The following is a 13,822-nucleotide window of genomic DNA, read 5'->3' as shown; positions in this document are numbered from 1 at the left end:
GCCTGGAGCTCAGAACCAGAGTTCACAGAGAATTCAAACAACTTCGTGGCCCAAGACACAGGAAAAAACAACTTTTCTAAAGGACAAAGTATTCCACATTTTACAAACGAGGGTTTTTATGAGCACCAGCCAGTGATTCAGCGTTAACACAAACATCAGTGTTTCTTGTTGCTCTAAAATGAGGAGAAAAGTGGCTGTTCCACCCTGCCCATCAGGGATCCGCAGTGATGTGCCCCAGGCGAACACCTTTGTTCCAATCAGGGGGGTGGGAGAGCTCCAAAACAAATAAACAAACAAACAGCCCAGGTCAGGTTAATGTTTGATGGGCCCTGGCAGGGAGGGCAGAGCTCCCAGTTCACCACCAGCACTTCTCCTTCCTGCCCAGCTCCCAAACCCCACTGAAAGCCCCAGAGAGCTCTATAAGCTCAGACTTGCTGCTGCTCCTCAAACCAGCACAAATCCTCCTTCACCATTAGCCCAAATTTCACAGTCCTGTTTGTAGGAGCACATTAATTCCAGTTCTGGGCTCCTCACCTTAAGAAGGACATTGGGGTCCTGGAGCGAGTCCAGAGAAGGGCAACCAGGCTGGGGAAGGGGCTGGAGGGCAAATCCTCTGAGGAGCAGCTGAGGGAGCTGGGGGTGTTCAGCCTGGGGAAGAGGAGGCTGAGGGGAGACCTTATCATCCCTCCACTGACCTGCCAGGAGGGTGCAGAGAGGTGGGCAATGGTCTCTTCAGCCAGGGGACAGGAGATGGGACAAGGGGCGATGGGCTCAAGCTGCCCCAGGGCAGGGTCAGCTCAGCTGGGAGGGAAAGTTCTTCCCTGGCAGAGTTGTGGGGCTGTGGCACAGGCTGCCCAGGGAGGGGGCTGAGTCCCCACCCCTGGGTGTGTTTAACAGAGGGGAGATGAGGTGCTCAGAGATCTGGTTTAACTTAGGATGGGAATGGTTGGACTTGATCTTAAAGGGCTCTTCCAACCTTGTGATTCTGTAATTCCAGCATCTCAGCCCAGTGCCGATGCCAGTAATCCTACCCTGGTCTGTAGTTATCTCTGTCAGGTTCCCCCTTGGCTCCCCGAAGCTCTACCCCCAAGTATCAGCATCTTCTACCAGACTGCAAGGATGGATTGAAGAATTCCAGTGATGGTTTGTAACTCCACACTAACTGCTGGGATCCTTTAGGACTAACGAGGCCCTGTAAGCATCACATCTCATTAAACACATGCCAAGGAGAAACGGGTGTGTTATTCACCACGCAGGAGGACACACTGCATTTGCCTCAGGTTAAAGTTAACACCCAGCAACTGGATTTTAGAAGCCAAATTAAGGAGGAAACCTCTAACTGCAAAGCCACTCGTTTACAGCCAAGTTCTAGGTCCATTCTGAAACAGATCACTGAAATAGCTCCCACTGCTTCCATCCGGAAAGAATTTGCAGGACTGGCCTGATGTCATTTACTCCAGGGACCTACAGAGACCCAAAACCACCCGGTTTTAAAACGTCATATTTTTGTGCAAAAGCATCACAGGGTGGTGAAAACGCCTGCCCCCCCCCCCCCTTCCCCCCCACTTAACCTCACAGAGGTGCCAGTTTATTGTGTGTCACTCTGAGGGACAAGCTCTGATGCCACAGCCACACAGCAGATCGCTCTTGGCTTGGCACCAAAAGCCAGGGAGGCACCAGGCTGCACCACCCCGGCTCTGCTGCCAGGCTGGCAGCTCCCACCCAAAGAGCTGCTCCAAAGACAGAGCCCTTATCTCCTCTGAAAACAAGCAGTCCTGAGGCTATTGCCTCTGCCCATCTTTTTCCTATCTCATTTATAGACAGTCAGAGGCAGCAGCTGCCCTGCTCTCAGAAACAAAGTTCCCAGCTCGTTTGCTCCGTGGAGAGCAGAGCTGCTCAGGGGACACCAGCTGTGGTCTGTCCTTTCTGTCCTGGCTCTTTGGAAATGGCAGGGATGTGGGGAGGCCTAGGAAGCAGCAGCACAGCTCCCTGCTCTCTCAGCAGCTGCAGGCAGCAGAGGAAGGGTCACTCCTCCATCAGCTGTCCCTCCATCTGCCCCAAAGCACAGCCACATGCGGAGGGCGCAGATCCCAGAGCAGTGACCCATCACTGGTGTTCCTGAACCAGAGTAGCTCTGGGTTTGAACACAGGGTACAGCAACACCAGGATCTGCCCAAATCATCCTTTTCTGCACCTTCCACAAGGCCAAGTCGGCGAAGGCAGAGGGGCCTCAACGTGCTCTTGTTATCGAGAGCCTGAGCCGGGCAAGGGAAGTGAGGCTCATTCCTGCTGTGAAGCCAAGCAGAATTTCCACACCACCTTCCCAAGTCTGTGCATTTCTGTTTGTTCATCTGGCAACACCAGAACTACTTTCAGGGACAGGAGGAGTTCTTCAGCAGGCAAAGATACTTTAACATCATCCAAAGCTCAAGCCCTGATGTCCTGCACACCAGAAGATCACAGAAACAAGAGCTCTACAGAGCCAAAAGCCCTCACCAGAGCTCTGCCATCCACTGGGAACACAAATCTGCTTCCCACAGCAATCTCAACTCAGCAAACCTCAACCCAGTTCAACTTCAGGCTCAAAGGACACACGTTCTCCATCGCTGGTGGATTCCATCCCCTGCACAGCGCAGAGACAGAGCATCACACGCACAAGCATTTCACATGCCATCTTTTCATGTCCACACAGGCTAAGCAAAGCACATGCTAATACTGCTTCCCAACAAGATTCTGCACCTTAATTGGTTAGAAACTTAATAACTGAATTCCTGTGCCTACATGTTCTCCTGTTCAAACTTTGAAGCCAAGACAATTGGTGTTTAAATTTTATTAAGCAATAGTTATTCAGACATCCAACATTTATCTGGCTATTACAGTTCTGACTTCCTCACATTAATTTACTTTCATAAAAGGCATCATTACATCTGAGTGTGCTGAACTCTACAGCAGCAGGATTAAGAAAGGATTCACTTCACAGAAACTCTCTGATAAATACGCTCTGCCTGAGATTACGAAGAGCAGACAAGGTTTTAATGAGGTGCCACCTAAACCAAAAGAGTGAAAAGGGGAAAAAAACCCCATACCACACTCATTTCAAGGTTCACATCCTTCTGCCATCTCCACAGAATGCCAGGGAAAGCGAGGAGAGAAGTTTATCAGATACATTCCGCAGGTTTAACTGCCACTTCCTCCTCTGCTGAACGCTCCTCGGTCTGCGCTGCCTCCAGACATTGATCTGGGGCTTCCCATCGCAGCCACGGTTAATCACACTCACATGAGCATCAGGGCTGGAGATTCACTCTGCCACTGTATAAACCACCGGGGCCCTTTGTAAGAGCTCGCAGGAGTAAGGGCTCTTCCACCCCACAAAGCTGCCTGAGCACCGATAGCATCTCTGCCTCTTCCCCCTGCTCCTTCAAGCACAGTGTGTTTTTCTGAACACAACCCTTGGTGTGTCTTCACAAGTAGCAACACCACAGTATTCTGGGGTTGTCAGGAAACCCTGTGCCCAGCTCTTCCTGGTACTCAAAGCAAAAGGGAATTTCTAAATGAGAGCATGTAGCACAGGTGTGCTTCCCAGTGCCCAGCCCTGCTTCCCAGCGCCCAGCCCTGCTTCCCGGCGCCCGGTCACGACAGATGCCCACAGCAGCTCCCACCCATGTCGTGCCCCTGCCCCACACCACTCCCCAGTTGTGCTGACACAGCCATTTATTGGAGCTGGTTACACTGAACTGGGGAAATCTGCAGGTTCAAAACACCGACTTTGGCAGCTGGGTTATTTTTAAACACAGGCAAGTCTGAAGGCTCCATGTCCCCCAAAACAGTTATATCAGGATTAGAGAGCAGGAATGAGCAACCTGTTTGAAACAAAGCAATTAACACCCCCCCACCCCCCCAAATCCACAGAAGCCTCATTAAATTGCTGCCTGTGGTTTTCACATCAGGACTGCTGAAGAAGGGTGCTGGAGAGCACTCTCAGACTAGCCAGTGTTAAGGAGCTTCGCCAATCTGTGATTTAACTCCTCAGAAACACAGGAAAGCACTTGAGGGATGCTACAGAAAGGCTGACTGGCACAACAGAGTGAACTGTGTCTGCAGACCGTTATGCACCTCCACACCCAGGTATCTATTCAGAAGCAACAGCTCACACTCCTGTAGTGCCACCAGTCCTCACTGGCAGTTACAGCATTTCCAGCATCACTCTGCTTTTGGAAAGCTGGAAGGGTTTGTACGCTGCTTAAACCCCACAATCCTGAGCACCAGCAAAGGCAGAATTTTAAGTTGGTTTCTCAGTTTTCAACCCAAACTCATGAGCAAAACATTTAACCAAACTCATCACCACTTCCTCCCCATCTCAAACCTGCCATTACCACGGGAATGACATGACAGCTCTGAGACCCAGCACATGGTCTCACAACTTACAACCCTCTTTTGCGACTCAAGCACACCAGGATGATGAGAGCACATATCAAACACTGGAAAAACCCACCACAGAAGAGTTTTCCAGACAAAAAGTGTCTGAAGCAGGAGGAAGGGACCAGAGCATCTCCAGAGGGCAGCTGAAGTTGAGGTGCCTCCAAACAAGCCCTGGTTAAACAAGTCAGGAAGTTTTAGCCTTCCATCCTGCCTCAGAGCCACCACCTGTGTTTTATAATCCCTGTAAACAGGGCGAGAGAAACATCAGCACTTCGGCAGCCACAGGGTACTGAGTGTTAATTACATCAGGAAAACAGCTGATGAACATTAATTCAGCCATAAAAACCCTTTTATTAAAAGGATGTTACTGTTATTCCCCCTCAAACACCATTACCTTTCCCCAACCCAAAATTCTCTGGGATTTTTATCACCTTTCTGGCTGTGGCCCTAAACCAGAAGCTGTGCTGTTCACAGTGCCGATCACAGAATCCCAGACTGGTCTGGGTTGGAAGAGACCCCAATGATCACAGAGCTCCAACCCCCTGCCACAGGCAGGGACACCAACCTCCAAGCCTGGAGCTACACAAGGTTGCCCAGGGCCCCAGCCAACCTGGCCTTGAACACCCCCAGGAATGGGGCACCCACCCCCTCTCTGGGCAGCCTGTTCCAGCCCCTCACCACTCTCTCTGGAAAGAGCTTCCCCCTAATATCTCATCTCACCCTTCCCTCCTCCAGCTTCACTCCATCCCCCTTGTCCCGCCAGCCTCTGACCTTTTAACAAGTTGATTCCCCTCCTGTGTCTCTGCTCCCTTCAGGGTCTGAAAGGCTGCAATGAGGTCCCCCCACAGCCTTTCCATGGAAGGTACATAGGCAGTTTTTGGTCTACCCAATCAAAAACCCCTCACTTCTGCATTTGATAAACTAGAAGAGGGCTTGTGCAAGCTGGTCTCAAACTGCTGCTGCTAACGGACCTCCAGCCAGAGCCAAGAGGCTCCCCATCAAACTGCAGAAGGTAAAATCATTACAACATATCCAATTAAAACAGGTGACACTCAGTGAAGCTTGCCACTAGGAAAATAAAAGGAAAAAGGTTTTTCCTGGTATGAAACTAAAGAAAACCACCAGCAGCCCTGCCAAAGCCTTGTCACCCTTCAGTTGGATTTCAAAACTCCTAATGCAAGAGGCCAGCTCAGCGCAGAGCCCGTTGGGGTCGGTTTGTTACCCAGCTCTCAGCCCTGTAACGTCTCTGGACAGATAAAACTGCTGCCCAGTGCGACAGGAATTACACAGCAAGAAATGCTTCACATTGTTAAAGCTTCCAGGGTCACTATGAAGAAACCAGCCCCAGTGAAACAGCTTCACTGCCCTTCCTCAGCATCCAGCACCAGCTAAGAGTAATTCATTTTTTTAAGGCATGATTTGCTATTTACTTATAAATAAGAACATAAAACATAATTCAGTTGTATAATGGATTAAAATAAATTCTATCAACACAAAGTACACCAAGAAACCCTATGGAAACTGAGGAAAGGAAAGCCTTTTCTTAGGGGATTGTTAGTGATTAGCTGAAGACGACTCGTTAAAACTCTCTCCCAGCAAAACACGTTTCTGGTAATTATTGGCTAAGAATGTGCCACAGCACAAACTACTTCTTTGGGTTTTTTTTTTTCCCTCATTAAATATAATTGGCTCAGATATTTCAGCAGAAGAAACCACTGCTCCAGGAAAAGCCTCCTCACCCTTTACCTACCGAAGGCTCTCCGCACCCTAGTTTTCTCAGTGTGAGATCAATGTATTAATATGATGCTGATTTATCCTATCAGCAGCACGAGGACAACATTAAACATAGTGGTTCCACACTGATTTAAACAATACCTCAAGCAGGGACAGCAGCCACGCTGCGTTGTGCCTACAGCCAGCCTGGATCAGAGCAGCTGCACACCAGCACCCGGCCCGGACGTACAAAGCACACGTGAACAGGGAGGCTTAATGGTAAACCTCAAACAAACAGAGCACACACACCCCCCCAACACCCACCCAAAGGTACAAAAACCTACTCAGAGCACACAAACACCACTATTAGAAAGCTCTTTTCCACACAGGACCACCCTGCACATCAAAAAAAGGCACGAGATGAGATCAAACGGAACGATGTGTTTCCTATCTTGGCCAATCTTTATGCTTCAAGGCCCTGGAAATTACAAGAATAAAGTAATACTAGGATATCTTTGTGAATTTGAGCATTTTTCAATCACAGCAACTTCTGTTAGGTCACTATTCGTATTTATACCAAAGCACAGCACAACCTGCTGAACTGAACTTACGTGCTCCCCCATCGAGTCCTTTAACCCATTTCTCCATATTCAGTTTTCCTGAAATTTTCATCTTAATGGCCCAATTTTTTAGATTTGGACTCTGACCAAGCAATTTTTTCATCATCTCTAAAGAAGGAAATGCTAATGGCAATGGAACAGTGGAAAATGAGATTGGCACATTTCTGGGTTGGGTTCCCCCCCCCCCCCCAGAAACTCGTTAGTCCTCTGCCCACAAAATACACAACATCACCCAAAAACTACATTCCCATTTTGATGTGGCTTCTCTGGGTTTGATTTCACCCTCCCCTATAGGAAAAACACTCCTTCAGTTGCTCTGCAGCCAAACTATCCAAAGGGAATCGCAGACTCTTATCTCCTCATCCTACTCGCTTTAATGATTTGTGCACATCAAAGCCTAATTAAAACCATTTAAGCACTTCCATCACTGAAATCTCTTTAACGTCTTTTGGAAATTAAATTCAATTAAATGCAGAAACAAACAAACAACCACCACCAAAAAAAAAAAAGGAGACAGCCGTGAAGGTGCAAAGGTGTACAGCAGGGATCAGCTCCCAGGCTGCTACACGTGGACATGCATGGCTCTTATACAAGATACATCACAAATAAGCACTGCAAATATTCAGTGTTGATTTCAAAACAGACCCCTGCTCCAGGATAGCACTCAAGTGAGTGCCTGCTACATTTCTGAGCGTTCCCCACAGCGCTGCCGCACAAGAGGAACAAAGCCCTGAGCGCGGAAGTGCCTCTGGGGTGCATAAAGCTATCACAACTTGCTTCCAGATACTCTGGTGCTGGAGGAGCCGTTCCACTAACATTGCCTTATATGGCCCCAGGGTGGCTGCCCGTTATCCTCCAGTATGTGTCTATCTATGGGTAGGTGCCTTCTACCTCGGGATCTGTACGCGGCCAGAGGAGCAAGGAAACATCTGCTCTGTTCTCCCGGTGCTCTGGAACAGGCTGCCCAGGGAGGGGCTGAGTCACCTTCCCTGGGTGTGTTTAACAGAGGGGAGATGAGGTGCTCAGGGATCTGGGTCAGCACAGGATGGGAACGGTTGGACTCGACCTTAAAGGTCTTTTCCAACCTGGTGACTCTGTGATTCTACACTGGAGCTCACTCCCCTTTCTCACGTTGCTGCCTGAGGACATGTCCTGACTCAACTCCTCACGTGAGGGTGCAGGGGGACCTGCTGCACTTCAATGGAACAGCAGGAAAGAGACAATCGGTGGTGGGAAACTTCCACAGGAACCAAAACTCCTGGGGAAAGTATCTAACAGGGAGCGATTCACCTGAGAACCTGAGCTAAGGACAAGTTGAAACACTTTTTCCTGTCTGGGGGGTACTTTGTAACTGGGCAGTGGTTAGAAACACAAAGCCTGGTTCTTAAAAATCAAATATACTATTATTTTTTTCCTTAAAATTGGAAAATGTGTGTAAATAAAGTGAAATATCGAGTACCCACCTCTGCTGCTGGGAGACAACCAAGCCCCACCACACCAAAACCTGGGTGCCCTAACACACAGACAGGGTAAGTGATGGAGTTCTAAGAGCACCAAGTTCAGGGATCCACTTTGCTTTGGCACATCCTCCCACACTGCCACCCCAGGAGCGTCAGGAGGGGCACAGGCATTTCGGGGGCTCCCTTCTGCCCCACCATGGATACAGCACTGAAGTTAAAAGCAGAGGAGTTTCAAGTCCAGCAGGCAAACCAGGTCCAAAAGGCGAGCGCTGCAAAGCTCCTCTGCAAACACCAGCTGTTCCTCTGGCTGTTCTCTGCTGCGACTGTTCTGCCCCGGGTGCAGCGATGGGAAGAACCAGCAAGAGCCTGCGGAGAGGCTGCAGAGGAGCCTGCCCACACCTACCCAGAGAGAGATGGGGAGTGATAGAACAAACAGTCTGTCCTGAAAAACACGATCACTACGGGAATACCCTGTGAGCAGAAGTACAATCTGTATTAATTACAAAGCACAGCGTTCCAGTCCGTTCCCAGTAAGAGATACGATGGGGTAAGAACTAAGGTGAATAGCAATAGAGAGAGATCAGTCCAGGGGGGCTGTGAGCTGGGCAGGAGGCACTGCTGGGGCTGGGCACCGTGGCTCCATAGGAAGAGGTGCAGGGAAACTTTTCTTAATGAGCTGTTAACAGAAGAAAATTAGTTCAAGACTTCAGGGCAAGAACTTCTCTTACTCAATGTTTGTACAGTACCAAGCATGAGGAGGTATTTATTTCTCTTCTTTTCCTGTTGGTACCTGGCACCACTGCCCGTTAATAAAACGGGTTTTATATTCATCAGCAGGAATTAACCCATCAAGTAAGAGCAAGAGACACGACAGCTTGAAGAACTACAAGAGAGGCTGGGGGAGCTGGGCTGGTTCAGCCTGGAGAAGAGAAGGCTGTGGGGGGACCTCATTGCAGCCTTCCAGTACCTGAAGGGAGCAGAGAAACAGGAGGGGAATCAGCTTGTTAAAGGGCAGAGACTGGCAGGACAAGGGGATGAAGTGAAGCTGTAGGAGGGAAGGGTTAGATGAGATATTAGGGGGAAGCTCTTTCCAGAGAGAGTGGTGAGGGGCTGGAACAGGCTGCCCAGAGAGGGGGTGGGTGCCCCATCCCTGGGGCTGTTCAAGGCCAGGTTGGATGGGGCCCTGGGCAACCTTGTGTAGCTCCAGGCCTGGAGGTTGGTGGCCCTGCCTGTAGCAGGGGGTTGGAGCTCTGTGATCCTTGGGGTCCCTCCCAATCCAGCCCAGTCTGGGATTCTGTGATTCTGATGCACTTGGGGAAAACACACAGTTCGCCACATCAGGGAGAAAAGAGGTTTGAAACGCAAAGTTGGAGAAAGGAACTTGGCAAGCAGTAAGAACTGGAGGGCCTGGGGAGATGGCAGACACGGAACCAGACACGAGAGCATGAGGCAAACAGTATCACAGCTACGGGGGGAATGGAATTTTGGACGGCACGTACGAAGCTGGCAGAGGACCAGGCGAGGACGCTGAGCTACGCTGCAGCTGTGTGCTGTGCTGCAGGAGTGGGACACAGCACCAGGCTTTCACTTCAGAGAGCACCCACACAGCCACCTGGGACGGGAAACTTCAGCTCAATAGGAGTAACACACCTAGCTCAGCATCCAAACAGAGCACACCTCACTACAGGGACAGCAGGAGAACAGCCACTTTAAAAACTCGGGCCGACTGAACTTGGGAGCAAAGCTTTATGACAGGAAGGAGCTGGAGCCTGTGCAGCTTCATTTCCCAGCACTGCCAGAACCTCTGCCCTTGCACTAGCTGGAGAGCTTCGTGTCACTCATTAGTAACTGCAGAGAAGGAACCACCCTGCAGGAGAACAACCACCTCCAGGTAAGTTCGTACACCTTTAGCTTTGCAATTCTACCAACCTGACCTCTTATTAGCAATGTATTTCTTAGTAGCAATGTATTTTACATGCATCTAACCCTCTGACTGTAATATCTGAGTGTAATCTGTTTCAGCTTCCCAACTCGTTTCCAGCCAGCCCTCTCTCCATCTCCCCACAATTCGGGGCATTCTCCCTGCTTGGCAAAGGCAACGTCAACACTGCTTCTTTCTGGACACAAACACCAGGACAGAAAAAGAAGACAAGCAGACTCCAGTTAAGTTACTTCTTTGCCTCTGTTAAAGGTGGCTGTGAGACTATAGTAGCACTAGAGAAAGGAAATACACCTGTAGAACAAACCACACGTAACAATCTGAAATTAAGTGGCCAGAACAATTACTGCAGCAGAAAAGAAACCTCAAAGTCACTAAAATCTCAAGGCTGCTCTTACAGGCTGAGCCCAGATACAGCACTGAGCGATGAACCTTCCTCCCAGCTCCACGCACAGTCGCTGCTGGCAGGGGCGGCCCCACAGAAGATGCTCACGCTCCTTCCACACCCCACCCAAGGCAAACCCTGCCTACAGGAGTTGCTCATCTCGTGTCTCAACTCTCAAGACTCAACCTCAGACTACGGCTGGTTGAAATTTCTCCCCTCAGCAGCACAGATTTCTGTTGATCTGGAGTGAAGAGTAAGAGAAGTGATGATTAAACAACTCACAGAAGAGGAGGATGAGAGGGAAGGAAAGGCAGCAGCAGCAGCAAGCAGTTACAGCAGCTCTCCTAAGCACTGACAATGCAGAGGACAGCATCCCTGGGTCACAGAGTCCTGTCTCACACCAGTCACATATGGCTTTGGTCACAGCCCACAGCCAGGAGGGAGCAGGGCAGAACACACAAGTGCAGCAGAACATCCTCACCAGCAGCTGTGAGCTGGAGAAGGAAGGAGGAACCGGTCCCTACGTGCCAATTTATCTACCAACTGTAATGTCAGGACAGATTTCGGCTGTAACTATTTATCTACAAAGCCTGAACAGCACAAAGTGTGTGGTGCTTGCAGATAAAAATATGTGGCTGCTCATTAAACACTTGGGTCACAACCATGGAGGAGCGTTTGGACATCCCAGCTTGCTGAAAAGACAGCCCAGAAGAGATGCTCTGCTGAAGCTTTATCAAGCTGAGATCCTTGTAAGTGGGAAGAAAGCAGAACACACAAATCAATATCAACTGCTCTTTTTTCTGGTTGCTGTGTGTCTTCCTGCTCAAAGACCTGCCCCAGGCACTCGGTCTTGCTCACTCCGTGGTTGAGACATGGGAGAAAAGTTGTAAAAATGAGAAGTGGAGAGATGTTTTAAGGAAATATTAGAGACCTGAAACTGCTTTTCAGACCAGAGTGGAAATTTCCTCCTTTCTTTCATGACTGTAGAACTGTTCAGCAGAGGAGCACTTGCTCTCGCCCAAACCTGTGGATGCCTCGCATAGGAAATCATAAATATTAATACCAATACATCCCACAGCCAAGGTATTGATAATGCCAAAGGGTAAAACTCCCCTCCTTGTTTCTGACTGACAAGGACAGCACACTTTCCATAACAAGCCATCATACGGCTCCAGAATGGTGCCCACACACAGCCCCGATGTGACTAAGGCCGTACATAACACACCTTGCAGACAGCACAGCAGCAGCCCTGGCAGTTTAATGATGTTTCTCTCATTAGGGGAGATAACGAAATGACAAATCAAGTCAACAACCACTCCTCCAGAGCACTTGACCAGGCCTTATTTCGCAATAACAGCCCCGGGGCTGCAAAGCACTCCGGTCCAGCAACTTAAGAGAAGTGTTCAGAAGGTGTAGAGAGATGTATGGAACCAGGAATCAGCCTGGGCAGAGAACTGAGGTGACTAGGAGGGAGCTGGCAACAAGGTGACAAACAAAAGCAGGGGCTGGAGCAGCACAAGCTCATTTCAAAGACTGCTGATGCCAAGTAAGTGCCCGCTCAGCCCACGCAGAGGCAGCAGGAGGGCTGGTGGGCATCTGAGGGCACCCAAACGCTTAAAAGCCTCAGAGTCTTCGTTCAATCAGTGACCAAACAGAACTGCAGCAAGCTGAGGAGATGGGCTGGTGATGGGCTTGTGAACAGAGGAGCCCACGCCTGCACACCCAGCTGAGCTGAGCTCTCCTCTCCCCGGGGCAGCATCTCCCAGGCCGCATGTGGGACACAGGTAGCCGCGTCCTCCCTTGTTCCTCCCCTCCCCCAAATGAAGTTAACCCCTTTTGTGCTTCAAGGAGGAGTGGAAGACACAGCAGCCGGCAGCTCTAACACCTGCACCGCACGTCTCAACGCCTTCCTGCTTTGTTTGGTTCAGGGAAGAGAGACAAAAGCACACTTGTCAGCCCAGGCTGGGGGAACGTTAAGCCACCGGACCTTCGATTACAAAACAGAACCGGCTCCTCGCCGGGGACGGTGCTTTACGTAACAACTCCCCGGTCCCTGGCGAGGCGGTGCGATGGCGGCCGTAACCCCCAGGCTCCCTTCTCCCGGCCCCGGGGCAGCACCTCCCCAACGCCACCCGCTCCCCAGCACCCTGCCCGCTGCCCGCCCGGAGCCGCTCCGGGCCTGGAAGGCGAGGAGCAAAGGGGAAGGAACAAAGCCCTGACGTCAATTACTGGGAAAGGATTAAACCCGGCGCTGCCGGGGGACGCACCGGCCCCTCAGCACCGGGACCCACCCGAGCGTCTGTTCCGCCGGGGCCGCCCGGGTGTCGGGAGGGGGCCGGGGCCGGGCACGGACACCCGGCGCCGCGGGAGCTCCTCTCGGCGCGTCCCTCGCCACGTACGCGAGCGGGGGAACGCCGGGGCTCGAAGCGGGGGGTCCAAACCGGCGGGAACCCGCAGCCCGACGGGGCGGGGGCGGGCCGGGCCCCGCGCCGGTAACGCCGGCGCGCAGAGCCGGGCCGCCCCCGGGGAAGGGACAGCTCGGGGTGCGGGAGGGGAGGGGAAGGGAAGGCAGGGCGGGCCGGGAAGGCTCCCCGAGAAGCCAGGGAGAGGGAGAGACACGGGACCGAGCGGGGCCCGACGGCGGCCGACACCGGCGTCCCGCCCTTCCCCCCGCCGGCGGGACCGCGGCGGGGGAGCCGGGCCCGGCGGGAGGGGATGCCCCCGGCGCCGAGCCACCCTCGCCCCGCGGCCGGCCCCGCGCGTCCCCACCCCCGGCCGCGTCTCACCTCCGCTCGCCGCTCCGCTAGGCCCGGACCATTTCCTGGCTGCCGCCACCGGCCCGCCGGGCGGGGAGGGGAAAGGGGCGGGGGGGGGGGGAGGGGGACGGGGGTCGAACGAAGAGGGCGAGGGAACAGGGGGCGCCGCCGCCGAGTCACCGACCGCCCGCGGGAGCGCAGGGACGGGTCCGGCCCCCGGCGGGGAGCGCGGCCCGGGGGAGGGGGGAAGCGGCTCACTGGCGGGAGGCGGCGGCGGCTCCCCAGGGGTCCCGCCGCTCCATCGCGGGACGGGGCCGGGCTGGCGGCGAGGCGAGGTCGGGGAGGGCCGGCGACGTACGGCCTGCGCGGCCCTCGGCCCCTTGCCCGGCTCCGGCCTCCCTCCGCCCGTGCTGCCGGGCCGCGGCTCCTCCCGCAGCCGGGCACTCGCGCTTCCCGGCAGCCCCCGCGACGCCGCAGCCCCGCCGCCGCTCACGTGACCCGACGACGGGGGACTCCGTTTACCACGTGAC

Source organism: Gallinula chloropus, assembly GCF_964237585.1.
Source record: "Gallinula chloropus genome assembly, chromosome: 10".
Lineage (NCBI taxonomy): Eukaryota > Metazoa > Chordata > Aves > Gruiformes > Rallidae > Gallinula > Gallinula chloropus.
The sequence above is the reverse complement of the archived record's forward strand: the minus strand, read 5'-3'. Positions refer to the sequence as shown.